The following is a 13,922-nucleotide window of genomic DNA, read 5'->3' on the forward strand; positions in this document are numbered from 1 at the left end:
TTAAAATCACAACCAACGATTAGCTAAATGACACATTAATTTTGCAATAGTTAGGAAAAACAGCAGTACGCTTACAGTCGATAGGCAAAGGGCAAAATATTCATCAAAAACCCTAAGAATTGCAGCAATAAATTCAACCAAGATTACATTAAAGCGAGTCAAAGCATACAAATGAACCGCGCAATTAAAGTATAAAGAATAACCTGTAACAAAAGAATAACAAAAAAAAATTTTTTCCTAGGTCAGACAATTTCTTAGCCTTAGAAAGGTTTTGAACTGTGATTGGAAGATAATCACGACCATTGAAACCAAACGCGAAGCTAATATTGAATAAAATTATTCGCTTACGATCCAGCAATCAGTCGTATATTATATATATATATAAGACAGATAATTTACTAAAATGACATACCAGAAGGGTAAAACATAAAACCAATCAGTTAATTCCTAAAGCATCGTAATTCCCAAAATATTTAAACGACAATCACATAGCGTATATCGTAAAGGTGACCCATAAATTCACTGTGGCACTCTAAAAAATGGCAATGTGCAGTTAGGCTAATGGCTATTTGACAGTAGCAAATACGTTCTGCTACAGAAATGTAATCCCATTTCTGTGGGCTCTCATAAAGGACGCAAACCGCGCAACCTATCGCTAAAGACGAGTAGGTAAAAGAAAAAAAATTAAACCAATATAGGCCTGTCAAAATACAGACTAATAACCAAAATAATTCAGAAATCAAGTACTGCAAAAAAAACCAATTAATGTGAAAAAGAGAATTTTTTTTCTTCCAAAAATTATAGTCACTCATAAGTGCACCTACAACAAAACAGTATTTAATAATTTTTACTAACCTTTTAAACCAGTCACGACATCAGGTCCCAGAGAATCCTTAATCCCCCCAATAAGAAATATAGCATAGTAAACCACGTACTATTCACAAAATTCAAGCTTTTCGAAAGCACGGTATTCAAGAGTTCAAAAAATACACATTCATTAGCGAGCACATGTATTTAACTAAAATTAATGAAATAAAAACAGATATTTATACGAAGTATGAACAACTAAAGGGTAACTTCTAATGTAATCAAGCGAAAGTTGTGGCCATAAAAGAAAGGAAGTGAATAGATCCCAAAACCGATAAAGCACTTTTACTCTTTGTTCAGAAAACATGTTTCAAAAAAAACTAAATTGGTAGATAAAATCAAGAAAAATTTTGAAACTTTCTCTCTAAACGAGCTTATATAGAAGGGTAAAATAGTAAAGATTATCACGATAAAATACCAGGAAAAAGAATAACAGGTACTATAAATAATATTCTAACCAAATTTAGGAGCCCCCACTCCCCCCCCCCTAATCACGCGGCACCTTAGTGCGGCGCCTTCATTGCATCAAACGTAAAATATATTTTAATTTTTAATTGGGAAATACAAAAGAATTAAATTGATATGCCATTATGACAAACCACGAAACTTTTAGGTAATACCACAATTGATAATAAGTACCTCTGCTACGTGGCAATAACTCCGCCACAGGAGAAGGATGAGTTGATACCTTAAAAGTAAATGAATTACACTTCAACTCACTTAACTCCCATTAATCAAGGATATACAAAGCTAAAGAAAATAAAAGAATAGATACTTTAGTCGCACCAGTTAAAGCTAAATGAGATATAAAGATAAATGAAAGTGCATTAAAGTTTAATAGCTTAATTTTGAAAGCCTTAGAGAATAAGTCCATATTTTCAAAAAAGGGCCTTCAAAAAGAACACTTTAAAAAGATTGTTTAGAAAGAAACCTCGTTAACTTTAGGTTACTTAAGAAAGAATTTTTGTTGTAAATAAGGATTCAACAAGTATAAAATCGAATGCCACATTAAATTCTAATAGAAAACCTTAGAGTTTCCTCAAACTAATTGACAGATATCGCATTAATTGAAATATGCTAACAAACAATATAATACAACCCTTTCCTTAATGATTCAAACTCGAAAAACCCACTCAGACCATGTAAAACGCACTTTTGGCTAAAAATTAGTAGTAGTACCTCTCACACTTCGCACGGTAATAAAAAAAAATTTCTTTTATTTCAAAAAAACACACTTAAACAAAGCGAAGCATACTTTTAACTAAAAATCAGTAATAGTACTCATCACACGTCGAATGTAACAAAAAAAATTTTTTCTCTTTCTCGGCAATTAATAAAAGCTCAGTACATATGGCAATCCTTAATTCATAAAAGCAAAATAAAATAATAGTCAGCGAATAACCCCATGAAATACTCTGAAAATGGAATAAGAGCAATATTTCAAATGTCTATACGATATACGATAATGAAGACGGATGAACCCCCGAGCATAAGAGGTTAGAGCCAGGGATGGGCATGGTGTATATTGTCCCACCATGCAATCACTTGACTTTCACCCTCTGTTGAGAAAAAGTTACATGGATACGAGACTTGAGTGCACAACAAGACGTTGCTTGGCAAGCACTACAACTGCCTATTCATCAAACTTCTTAAACAAATGGCCCTCCAGTGTGGCGCAACCTAGGCCTGCAACTCCCAAATCAGTTATTGGTGTATTTAATGTACTTAAATATACCTGAAAGCGGAAAAAATAATATACTATTTGAACTCAAATTTCTCAGCTCAAATGTTTCATCATGGGAAAATTATCGACTTCTCGATATGCTTACATCTCCAAGTTCAAAGGCGGCACTGCCAGATGATGCACCTATATTGAAATTGAAACCCGATAGTAGTGGGAGAAATTGCATATATAAATAACCTCGTCAAAATGAACGATAAAAGAACCCTTCAGTATTAACTGAATTATTATTATCGCAATTTAAAAGGTGCATTGTAAACCAACCTTGTATTAATATTTATAGAACCATGAGTTAGAGTGAATGTCACGAGATCTAAATACAGTGTTAATATGTTGACAGAAAAGGTAGTTTCCCGAAAAGTCCCTATACTTTTAAGCCTATAAAACGACCGCAAAGTCGTTAAACTAGAGTACGGAGCTTTAGGAAATCGAATTACGTTCAAACACACAAATAGCCAGGTGCAAGGTGGCACCGGTGAAAAATTAGTTCAACTTCGACCTAAAGTTACCTTGTTTTCCATTCAAAGTAAGTATTCATTATTAGTTAATATGGAGCCTTAGATGACTTGAATTACGGTCAAACGAATGAGTACCCGATGTATTGAGGAAATGCCGGTGAAAAGGTAGTTTGACCTCGACCTAGAGTGTACCATAACTATAACCAATCTTGAAAAAGTTAACTAGACAAAAGTCAATAGAAACTACCTTCTTTTGGCCATTATTCTGAAATGTTCTGAAAGGACCAAATGAAGGAATGGCCAAAGCAATTATTGACACGAAATTCATATGTATAAAGCACACCAAAGAAAACGTCATATACTCGGCTGCAATGATCGTAGTGAATAAATCAGGGGAAGAAGTCTTCGCGAATAAATGAAACGTCAAATACGATTTAAGAAAATATGACGAAAAATCGTATAGTTTCAGAATACAATTGGCAAATAAACCCAATTATCGATCCGTAACAGGAAAATTGGGAATAAAATACAATGCGAGAAAGGATTAGTAACTTCAATATATGTAGAAACCATGTGGCTAACGATGTTAGCTGTTCGCGTAATAATACAATCTATATTAAAAACCCAAAAGAATAAAATCAAAAAAATTAGGAATAGATTACATTGCAAAATAAATTAACACATATTAATTTTAGAATTAGACAGGAAGGTGCGATTAACGGATGCAATCATAATTTTCATTGTTCATGCAGTGGCCCAAGACGTCACAAAGCAAGGAGTCATACCTAAGCATGGGAACTACCCCCAAAATAGTCATAATGCATGAGAAATATGAATTCTCCTATTCACAAGGAGACCGGAGATTATCAGATACGAGAAACCAATGTGGAGCGTCTTCAGCTCATTTCAAGTGGAATATTTAGTCGTTTGCGATATTGGAGCTCATTGATTCCCCCAACCATGAGGATTTTGTTGATCCAAGTTATGGAAGAATTATGAGACCACGGAGACAGGACCCGAAGAAAGATCACATTGAGCCAAATCAGACTCAGAACATAAACCCAGAACTTCCTGATAAACCTTAAGCCAAAAAAGTAAGGGAGGATATGATCGAGCGAATGGGAGTAGAGGTCCTCATTCTTGCCATGTCCAGTCCCAAATTTCCACTTATTTTTTTTGCAAACCCATGCAGCTGCAAAGATATATTTCCTAAGCGGCATGGACGCGCATAATCAGTAAAGATTTGAAAATTTATAGTAAATCGAGACCTCTCATAAAAACCATATAGCCTACCTCACAAGTAGTAGTATAATAGATAAGCAAATGCTAAAGTAGATGAGTGTTGAATAACATTTAAAAACGTATTGAATATTAAATGTGTGCCAATTGCGCATACATATATAAGTATACATATAATTACCAAATCTTGAGAATCTTACGTAGTGTCGTTTTCGTAAACAAAAAAATATTTATTACTAATTCTAATGTTAATACGAGTAATCAACCTAGTATATCAAACAAGTATTGTAACCAATTATTGCTACAAAATACGTGTAAAATCACGAAGATTGCTTTTATTCATCTTGTCTTTGAATTTAACAGTATCCATATAAAAGTTGATATTATTAGTACCAATAATCACGACTATTATTTAAAACAATAGTCTACGTATAATATTATGAAAACTGTGTATTGTTGTTATATATGTTTTAACTTATGTAATTGTAAAGAGCATGTGATTCTGCCCAGATATTTATATTCCAGGAAGCAGAGTAATCAGTGCAAATTAATTATTGGCGTAACAGCAAGCAACACGGATACAACCCAGTAGCATCTACTTTCATCATTCGTCAACCACCGACAAGTACTCACCAAGGAAATATCTGAAGACGATACCCTGACGAAAAATCCAAATCACCAAAACCTAGTACCAGGTAATTTTATCTCAAGCAATGTCGGCAAACCGAGGACCCCATATATAAGTATATATCTGAATTAATGATTACCTAGAGAACCACCTCGACCAGTCATGTCGTAAAACTGCATAAATACCCGTCAAATAACTATCCTTAGACAGCAAGGTCCTTAAGATTAAATGTTTGGAGCTCCAAGAATAACCCAAGAGTCAGTCCCTCAAGGACTATATATTAAGCCCCATATCAGAGACAATATGTTAACCAAGATCAAAATCTTAAGTTTTGACTCTATCCAATCATTACTAGATGTCGTAAAACCAAACCATCATCCATGAGAAGAAGAACCAAAACATGATCAATTTAATGGGAAACATAAACTGTACGTGCTAAAATTTTTCCCAAAATAAAGTGTTCAGAGAAGAGAACCAACCAGTTATTATTGTTTTTATCTCCATGTTAAGCCCTCAATGATTGTGTATCATTTAACTGGGAATCAAAGCAAATACGTCGAGCCAAGGCCCTTAGATCAAGTTTCGATCATGCCCTAGTTAACGTTAAATGTCGTAAGACAGCCCAAAGTCCAAATAAAAGATGGATTGAACGTGAACAATTTACGGGAAACACAGACTGTACGAGTATTAGATTTTCCCCGAGAATAAAAGTGTCCAAGAAGAGATACCCAGCCAGCGATCAAGATACCCATTTCATGTAATCAATTCCCCAAGGGTTATGTACCTAATAGACATTTCAACATCCCTGTGACAGCAACCCCTCGTATTTGACATGACAAACCATACACAGACAATCTTGGGCAACAGTCATACTTATGAACAACGTAAACGCTTATCCCAAGCAAAAAGTGCCAAAAAGATGAAACACCACAAAGACAAACAATAAACAATTAGTCGACACAGTAAAGAGTCCCATGGGAACCCAAAATAAAGTTAAAACATGTATGAATTTTATAGAAATGTAAAATGATGAAGTATGTTTGAAGTATTATGAATATAACTCATAACCTTAATAAATACTGAAAAACTTATCAAAAAAAAAGATGAAAACCAGTGCAAGCTACCTTATCCCAGTGTTGCAATCAGATATTAAGTTAAAAGATGTTAATGTGTAAAATTTTTTTTTCTCTTGCAAACTATTTTAATTCATGCCAATCAGTGTATTGTAGTTAGATGTTTTGGATGTAGTTAGATGTTTTTGAAGTCAGATACTTATCGTACCAATATAGTGTCAGGTGGAAGCATAAACTAGCATTAGAAGTAGCGAATATGTACCACGTTAAGTAATAAAGCAATTACAAAAAGCAGAACTTAATTAGTTAAAACCATGTAGAAGTATTAGCCTATCAGGTGAAGGAATTTAATATTAGGTGAAGGAATAAAAATATAATCGTATCATTATAGCGTCAGGTGGAAGTATAGTCAAGTATTAGAAAAGGCAAATATGTACCATTTTCAGTGATAAGATAATCGTATCAGGTAAAGGTAATCTTAGTGTTAGGTGGAGGAAACAATAATTATTATGTAATCATATAACCTAATGTGTTAGTCAATAGAAACTCTTTGGCTCCTTCGCCAAATCGAGTGTGTAGGCGATAGACTTTAAAGTAATGTTGTTACATGTATAGTCTAGTAGAGCAATCAGGGATATGAAAAAAAAAGATATAAAATTTTACAAAAGCAGAGCTAATTCAAGTAATGAATACTCAGATAAATTCTTTTAAAGAAAAATCAAAATTTGAAAGTGTAGAGAGAGTAGCATAACACAACGATGAGGACATCGTTAAGAATGGGAAGGATGATATGTAATGGGATCAATTTTCAAAAACCTCAAAATTTTCCAATTAAAGTTGCTCAGGTAAAAAATAAAATAAAATCACCCAAAAAATAGGTGATTTGTCAAATCTTATATGACAGGTGACCAACAATATGTTTTAAATCTTATGAGCTCGAAATACCAAACCATCAAGAGATGGTAGAATTTATTACACAAAGAAATAGTCACTCGAGATACAGAATATTTTGGTGTAATCTAATTGCATTGTTCTGAAAAAAGAACTATGTATCTAAATGTAATTAAAAAGCTCATTAGCGAAAAGCTACAATGTAAAACCTTGTTCGTTCTGAAAATATCAGAATAAACATCTCAATATAATTAAATTGTATTGTCCTTTAACAATTTTCACAGAAATAAATCATCAGCCTTCCAGGAACTAAGTGACACCTTACAAGCAAAAAGATACAGTGTAAAACTTTGTTTGTTCTGAAGAATTCCAAAGTGATATCTTAAAAGTCATAAATCTTAATTAAACACAAGTAGCTCATTGGTTCATCATTACCCAATAGAAATATAGGCCATATAATAGAACCAATAGAATCCGTAAAATATACTTGTTGGTAACTCCCGGACGTAACCCCTGGCAAAATTGGGAAAAGTAGATAGCTAGAACTTAGCAATTTTGAGCAGTCTTATTTTCAGTCTTGTCTCAGTCGAATCTAGGAGAAACTACTATGAATTTCTTATGATTTGTATTATGTGAGATTATTTGCAGTCCATTCAAAATAAACTTTTGAGAAAACTTTTTATCAGTGCATTAACTTTTGCGTTGCATCGCTCTAGATGACCATTTTATATTAGTGTCTTGTGCTGCAATGTGTCCTTGATATTACCATCAAACTCTGTGACGATTATGTGAGTAATAAATAATACATTACTTTCTTATTTTATTTTCTCTATGTTAGTATTTCTCGAGATAGTTTGTCCTTGTGGCTCCACTCGCTACCAAGGGAACCTGAAACTTATCAATCTGATTATGAGTCAGTATGGTTGTTAATATAAGCTCCCTATTTCGAACCACTAATTTAAGCTCACTACATACGAAGTTCCACCTCCACTCAGGTATGCCACACGCGAACCGTCAACTATGAGTTTAGCTAAAAAGTATCTATAGAAATATGTATAACTAAAAGATTCACATACCAAGAGATAACTTAAAGCATAAGAACAAACCCCTTTCATTGATATTTACCACATAACCTTCGAAACCCCCCCCTCCATTAGATGTACATTTCATACAAGCTTTTCAGGGGAGTTACTCCTTGCAGTGTATTCTAACCGATTGTCTTCTGTGCTTTAAAATTTGGTCTTTTTTAAGGGCAGACGCTCTATACTTCCCTCGTGAGCCTCAGGTTCCAAACCTACAGCGAGCCTCCCCTCCCTCTATTTCAGGGGATAATTTTAATTCAATTTTTTCACGTTTAAAGCTTTGCTTTCAATATTTTTAAACTTTTATAATTTTTAATGTTTTCATTTAATTGTCACTTTTAAACTGTATAGATTGAAGGTTTTACTGTCAAAGTCACAAGCTTTTTACGAGGAAATTTATCGAGTCAAAACATGCAAAGAGCAGATAATTCAAAGAGCGTTCTATAATACTGTATAGAGATAGCCACCACCTATCATGCCAGCTTTTCAGGGGGGTTAGTCACTGCATGGCGTTATAACCAATTATTTTCTGTGTTTTAAGATTTGATCCTATTTAAAGGAAAAATCTCTCTACCCCACTCACGAGCTTTGTGTTTCACCCCTATAGCAAGCCTCACCATCCTTCTTTATTTCTGAAGATCCAATTTAAAAAAAAAAACTATAATAAACATTGCATTTATACTGTTAAGATTTTTAGTGTTTTAGTTTAACTTTCAGTTTTAAACTTTTTAGATTTAATTCTTTACTGTAAAAGTTAAAAGTCTTATCACAGAGAAATGTATAGGGTCAAAACATGCTAAGAGCAGATAATTAAAAAGCGTTCTGCAACACTGTACAGATAGCTCTTTTTAATGTACTATTTTTTCTGTATTTTAACATTTTTTTTAAGGGAACTCACTATACCCCCAATGCAAGACTGGGGTTTGAAACCTAAAGCGAGTCTCCCTTCCCCTCTTTTTCAAGGGATAATTAAAGTTTAATTTCAATATTTTACACTAATATTTAAATTCATACACTAATTTTTAAATTCATAATCATAAAAAAAATCTTGATTTGTATTATTTTTGAACAATCCAGTCTTTCTCCCGACATTTTTCTCTACCATCACTCAATTTCAATAATTTCAGTCCTCACGGCATTGCAATGGAGCATATTGGAGCACCTAAACACATTGTATTTGAGCATAGGGGGCTTACACACATTTCTTATGATAGTCTAGTAAAAATGTGGTCGGACCTCAAACAAATTGCTATACAAATGATTCTTTCACTACCCTACTAAAAATCATGTGCTGATTCCAAATCTGAAAAGTTTGCCGCTCTGGCTCTTTTCACAAATTCGAGTTTTTTCAGGTTAAGGTCGAGGGTGAATGTTTTTAATATAAATAATGCCGTCCTGAAAAGATACTTCCGAATTTAGAAAGAGGTTTAGCGGTTTGATTTAACATCCCTATTTACACCAGAACATTACCGGAAATTGGATTGAGGATGGAGAGGGTGAGGTAGTCTCTGAAGCAAATGAGGTAGTCTGAGGAGGGTGAGGTAGTCTTGAGGTACATACAATTCTGACTTTTTCGAAAATCGTCATTGTCCACGAGTTTCTACATTTTTCATTTAACACTGTTGTAGCAAATCATGGTAGACATAAAGATCAAAATAGGATTTTTAACATTATAAAAAGCATGTAGATATTTCTCAGGAATATAGTAACTGGTGACATTACGAGTGAGCAGGTGGATGTACACAAGGCTATACCAATAGGCAGGAAAATCCTGAATGATATGACTGGAAAAGACGTAAACATTTACACTTTCAAGAAGAAGGCAACTGATAGTACTATAAGAGTGCAAAGAAACCTGAATTCAGCAGCAGAACTGCCTAAAGTTAACCCACCTTTGATGTTTCAAAGACTCGTCACTGTTGCAAAGAGTTAAGATGTAGAACTCCAGACGTTTTTCAAGTGCAAACTCTGCTTCCCGCCAACTTGGTTAATTGAGCCGAATGGTCTCCTTCGGTTGGTGGACAAGCCAGCGCTTGCCAATGCTATCTTCGGCAAAGTTGAAGGTCTCCAACCAAAGACAGATTGCGAACTTAAAATCTTGGATGAACTTCAGTATATACTAGATTGTGGGGCTGTTCTCTATCATTTGAATTTAGAAAAATGCAGCACGTACGCAGATATCAGCACCAAATACATAAACTATGTGTAGCGAAGATATGGATGCGCTTTCAAAGCACTTGACGGGTATTTATCTGGAACCTCAATCTTAAGAAGTACCGCATGGGAGGTAGAGCAGGTCTAAAGGCTGTCTTAAGATCAGTATTCAGCGGCAGATGCCTTTTTTAGCAAAAAAAAGAGATGATTTCCTTTGCAACCCAGAAACCAAGCAGGCAATCATCAGCATGCTGTCCGGCTACCTTAATGATACAGGATGCAGAATGTACCGATCAACAGCCAATGATAACCTGCGAATTGTGATGACTGCAATCGAGTCGGCAGAACACCAGCCCACTGTCTTTATAGGAGGAGATACGGACTTACTACTCCTTTTACTGTACCACACAAAGCGAGACTGTAACCCGCTATTTTTCGATTCCAAGTAAAAGTCACAGAAAACTGAGGTCCTTTAGTGGGATATATTGGCCACTAAATTGAAACTTGATGACACCCTTTGCAACCAGATTCTTTTCTTTATTGCCTTTCTCGGATGCAACTCGACTTTGGCAATTTATGGCAGAGGAAAATCTACACCACTGAAGCACGCAAAAAAGAAGAAAAACTTCCAGGATATCACTGGACTATTCATATATTCAGCTTCTACAAAATAAGACAAAAGAAAATCTGGAGAGAAGGCCATGCTTATCTCATTTAAGTCTGCGGAAAACGAAACAAACCTTAACCAGGTCCACTACAGGAAATTCCTCGAAAAAGTTGGAAGTTCTGGGAAGTATGTAAAGGCAAAAACGCTCCAACCAACAAGCAATGTTTGCAAGTATCATTCGCTTCGAGCATACTTTGAAGCAAAAGCGTGGGAAAATGTTGAGTGTCGACTGGATCTTTTGGGGTTTGTCTGGATTGTGCAGAAATAAAATTGCGACCTGTATATTCAGGTTGATCTCCGGCACCCCCTTCCCTTGTCTCAGTGTTTCACTGTAATTGCAAGAGCGAGTGTTCGACGCTAGGATGTTCTTACAAAAAGCATGGCTTAAAATGTAGCTGGGGTCGTGGCAATTGTAAAGGAACAAGCTGTTATAATTGCGAAACAGATGATGCCGGAAACCTCGAAGACGATGGTAGCGACGAAGAAGAACTAAATTTTTGAATAGCTTACCGACTATCCAATGAATCTCTGCGTTACTATGATTTTTATCTGCATTATGTAATTGGTCTCTGTGTTGCATTATACCTTAGTAAATTGATCTCTTATTTGCAACTAGTGCTTCATCTCAGCTAAAGAAAGTTCTTTGACATAACCTTTTTTTTGCTGCCAAATATAAGTTGTAACTTCCCCTCCTTCTCTTCATTCTTACTCACTTTCACAAAACTAAGGTTCCAGTCATACTGGACTTTACCTGGGCACAGTCTTGGTTGTTACCAAGGCGCAAGGCTGCAAATGTTTTGCCTTAGGCCAAGTTTATTATACACCTGCAGGCTGAACCTCTCCCCAACCTCACTGTCTCTCTCTCAAAGCTTTAAGCCCCAAACAATTCTTTTGACTTTAAACATTTAGTTCATGTTCAACAGCAATAGAAAAGAGCGTAGAAATCACATATCTAATCACATTTGTTTGTATTTGCCTATTCAACATTTTTTGCCTCAACTTAAAATTCCACCTAAAAAAAACTCACAAATACTTGTATTTATTTATAAATACCATGAGAATTCCATGTAGAGGCTTAAAAACTTCTCCTTGATATTTGAGAACTTTCCCTTGAACTACAGGATCATTGAAATACGAGAACACACCGAAATATATGAATGTTTAATTAAAAGTCACATTAGTTATAGAAGAAAGGAATGTATAGTTTTGACATCACAAGGATAAGATTCAATGTTATGAATGTAGGTGGTAAAAATTCATTACATGAGATCCATTCTTAAACTGCCTGACAAGAAGTACAATGGAAAACTTCAGTCTTACCTTATACAGAATCACCTAAACCTTAAAATTCTACTGCATTGCTGACTTGTGGGCTGCACTGTAAACATCCAGATCCAGGGGGGGCCTAGGGGGACTGGTCTCACCAGTTTCACCAAAAATTTCCGCGAGTCTTCGTAATGGCAGTCTAGTCCTTTCTTCAGAAGCTGTAGGACCAGATTCAGGATTATCATCCACCATCAATTCCAGCAGTAGCTTCTGAATAGAAAATTTTCATGTAAAAAGAAAAAGGAATTCTTTATTTTTAATATTTCAGGAAATTAAGGAAATCAAGCAATCAAGCAATAGAGACAAACCTCTTTGGGATGATCGTCAGAAAATTGTTTGGAGAATATCTTCTGTTTTAAGTCTTTAATGGCAACAACTTAGTGACACAGATAAGTCTTTAGTGGATAGATATCCACTTTCTGGCTGTACGGCTTCCCATTGATCTGTGACACAGATAAACTGTGACATAAGATAATAAGAAAAAGGGACAAAATATAGAGCTGGTTACTATTTCTAAGAATACAAGAAGAGGACCTAAAACGAATGTAGCTTACTTATACTGCCATCTAGGTTTCTGCCGTAATTCATTCTTTTCAAAATCAAATTAGTTACTATGGCCTAGAGTTCGTTCTTTATCATAATTATCCCGGTATGGGAAATTTTTACCTACGATGATTTCTTAAGAAAAGCTCATCATCTATATAATGATTCCCTATAATACTTCAGATACTATGGACTACAATTCGTTCTTTAATATATTTAGTTAATAAAAAAGATTTCTATACATGACCATTTCCTTTAAAATGAGCCATTAAACCGCTTCCTATTATGACGATTAAGTACCTACGATTATGACGTCATTCATCAATCTTGACCATGAAAAATGCAGTTTTTTCGTAAAAAAGTGATTTTATATTAAAAATAACTTTTTTAAATTGCAAAATGTTTTTAATCCCATCAATTTCATTTAAAATGAGCCATTAAATAGCTCTCTAAAGTGTTCCACTCAGGGCTTCTACTTCTAGGGAGATTACCATATTTTAAGCAGAATTCAATTGTTTTAGGGACACTCATTTTAAATCTAGGGACAAACGGAAATCTTGGGTAAAGTAAGAATCTTCAGGGAAATCTAGGGTAAAGTAAGGTAAAGGGGAAATTTTATTTTTGAAACGAAAGGCTGTAAAATTGTCAAACATTGCGTATGCTCAGTTTTTAAAAAAGCTTATGGAGTAACAGTGGATTACAGTGCTATAACTGCCAAAATTTCAAAAAGCTGAACCCTGGAATATTATTTAAGTATCCTAGCATTTACTTTATTTTTTATGCAATGGGTTTGATTGGTGTAAACTACCGACATAAAGAAGTATTGGTTTGGCTATCCAGCAATTGTGGGCAAGGTTTATATTAACGAACTATTCAGGTAGCTAAGAAATAAAAATATCTCTATAGTCAGAATTGCATCCTGAATGAAAATTTAACATGCATGTGCGTCAGAAATGAACCTTACCCCTTGAACTTTACCATCACTAAAACGAATTTAGTGATGGATTGGCTGAGGGTCTTACTAAATGCAGCAAACAAGTCATAGAAAGAAAACTCGATTCCTTAGCAAAATATTGTTGGATTTTGTACAAATATTACTAGCGTCAGGTTTGGAGCTAATAGATCAACGCTAATGAAAGCCATGGTGTCCCATACATTGAATGTGAAATGTTCATGCCATCTTATTCACTGATGTTCATCCTATGCATGCTTGTCACTTCCCAAGACAGTAGAAGACTTAGCGCAAAATATCA

The 13,922-nt window shown here is 34.7% G+C and overlaps 1 long non-coding RNA gene across 1 annotated transcript in view; it reads right to left on the reverse strand.

The window, feature by feature from the left end:
* Positions 1 to 12,335, reverse strand: part of LOC148948769 (uncharacterized) — a 48,427-nt gene extending 36,092 nt beyond the window's left edge. Inside the window, exon 1 of the long non-coding RNA XR_016142204.1 lies at positions 12,121 to 12,335. This is a non-coding gene — a long non-coding RNA (uncharacterized LOC148948769). The remainder of the gene's footprint in view (positions 1 to 12,120) is intronic.
* Positions 12,336 to 13,922: the final 1,587 nt, after the last annotated feature.

Source organism: Artemia sp. Qi Xiang Cuo, chromosome 9, assembly GCF_049724085.1.
Source record: "Artemia sp. Qi Xiang Cuo chromosome 9, ASM4972408v1, whole genome shotgun sequence".
Classification (NCBI taxonomy): Eukaryota; Metazoa; Arthropoda; class Branchiopoda; order Anostraca; family Artemiidae; genus Artemia; species Artemia sp. Qi Xiang Cuo.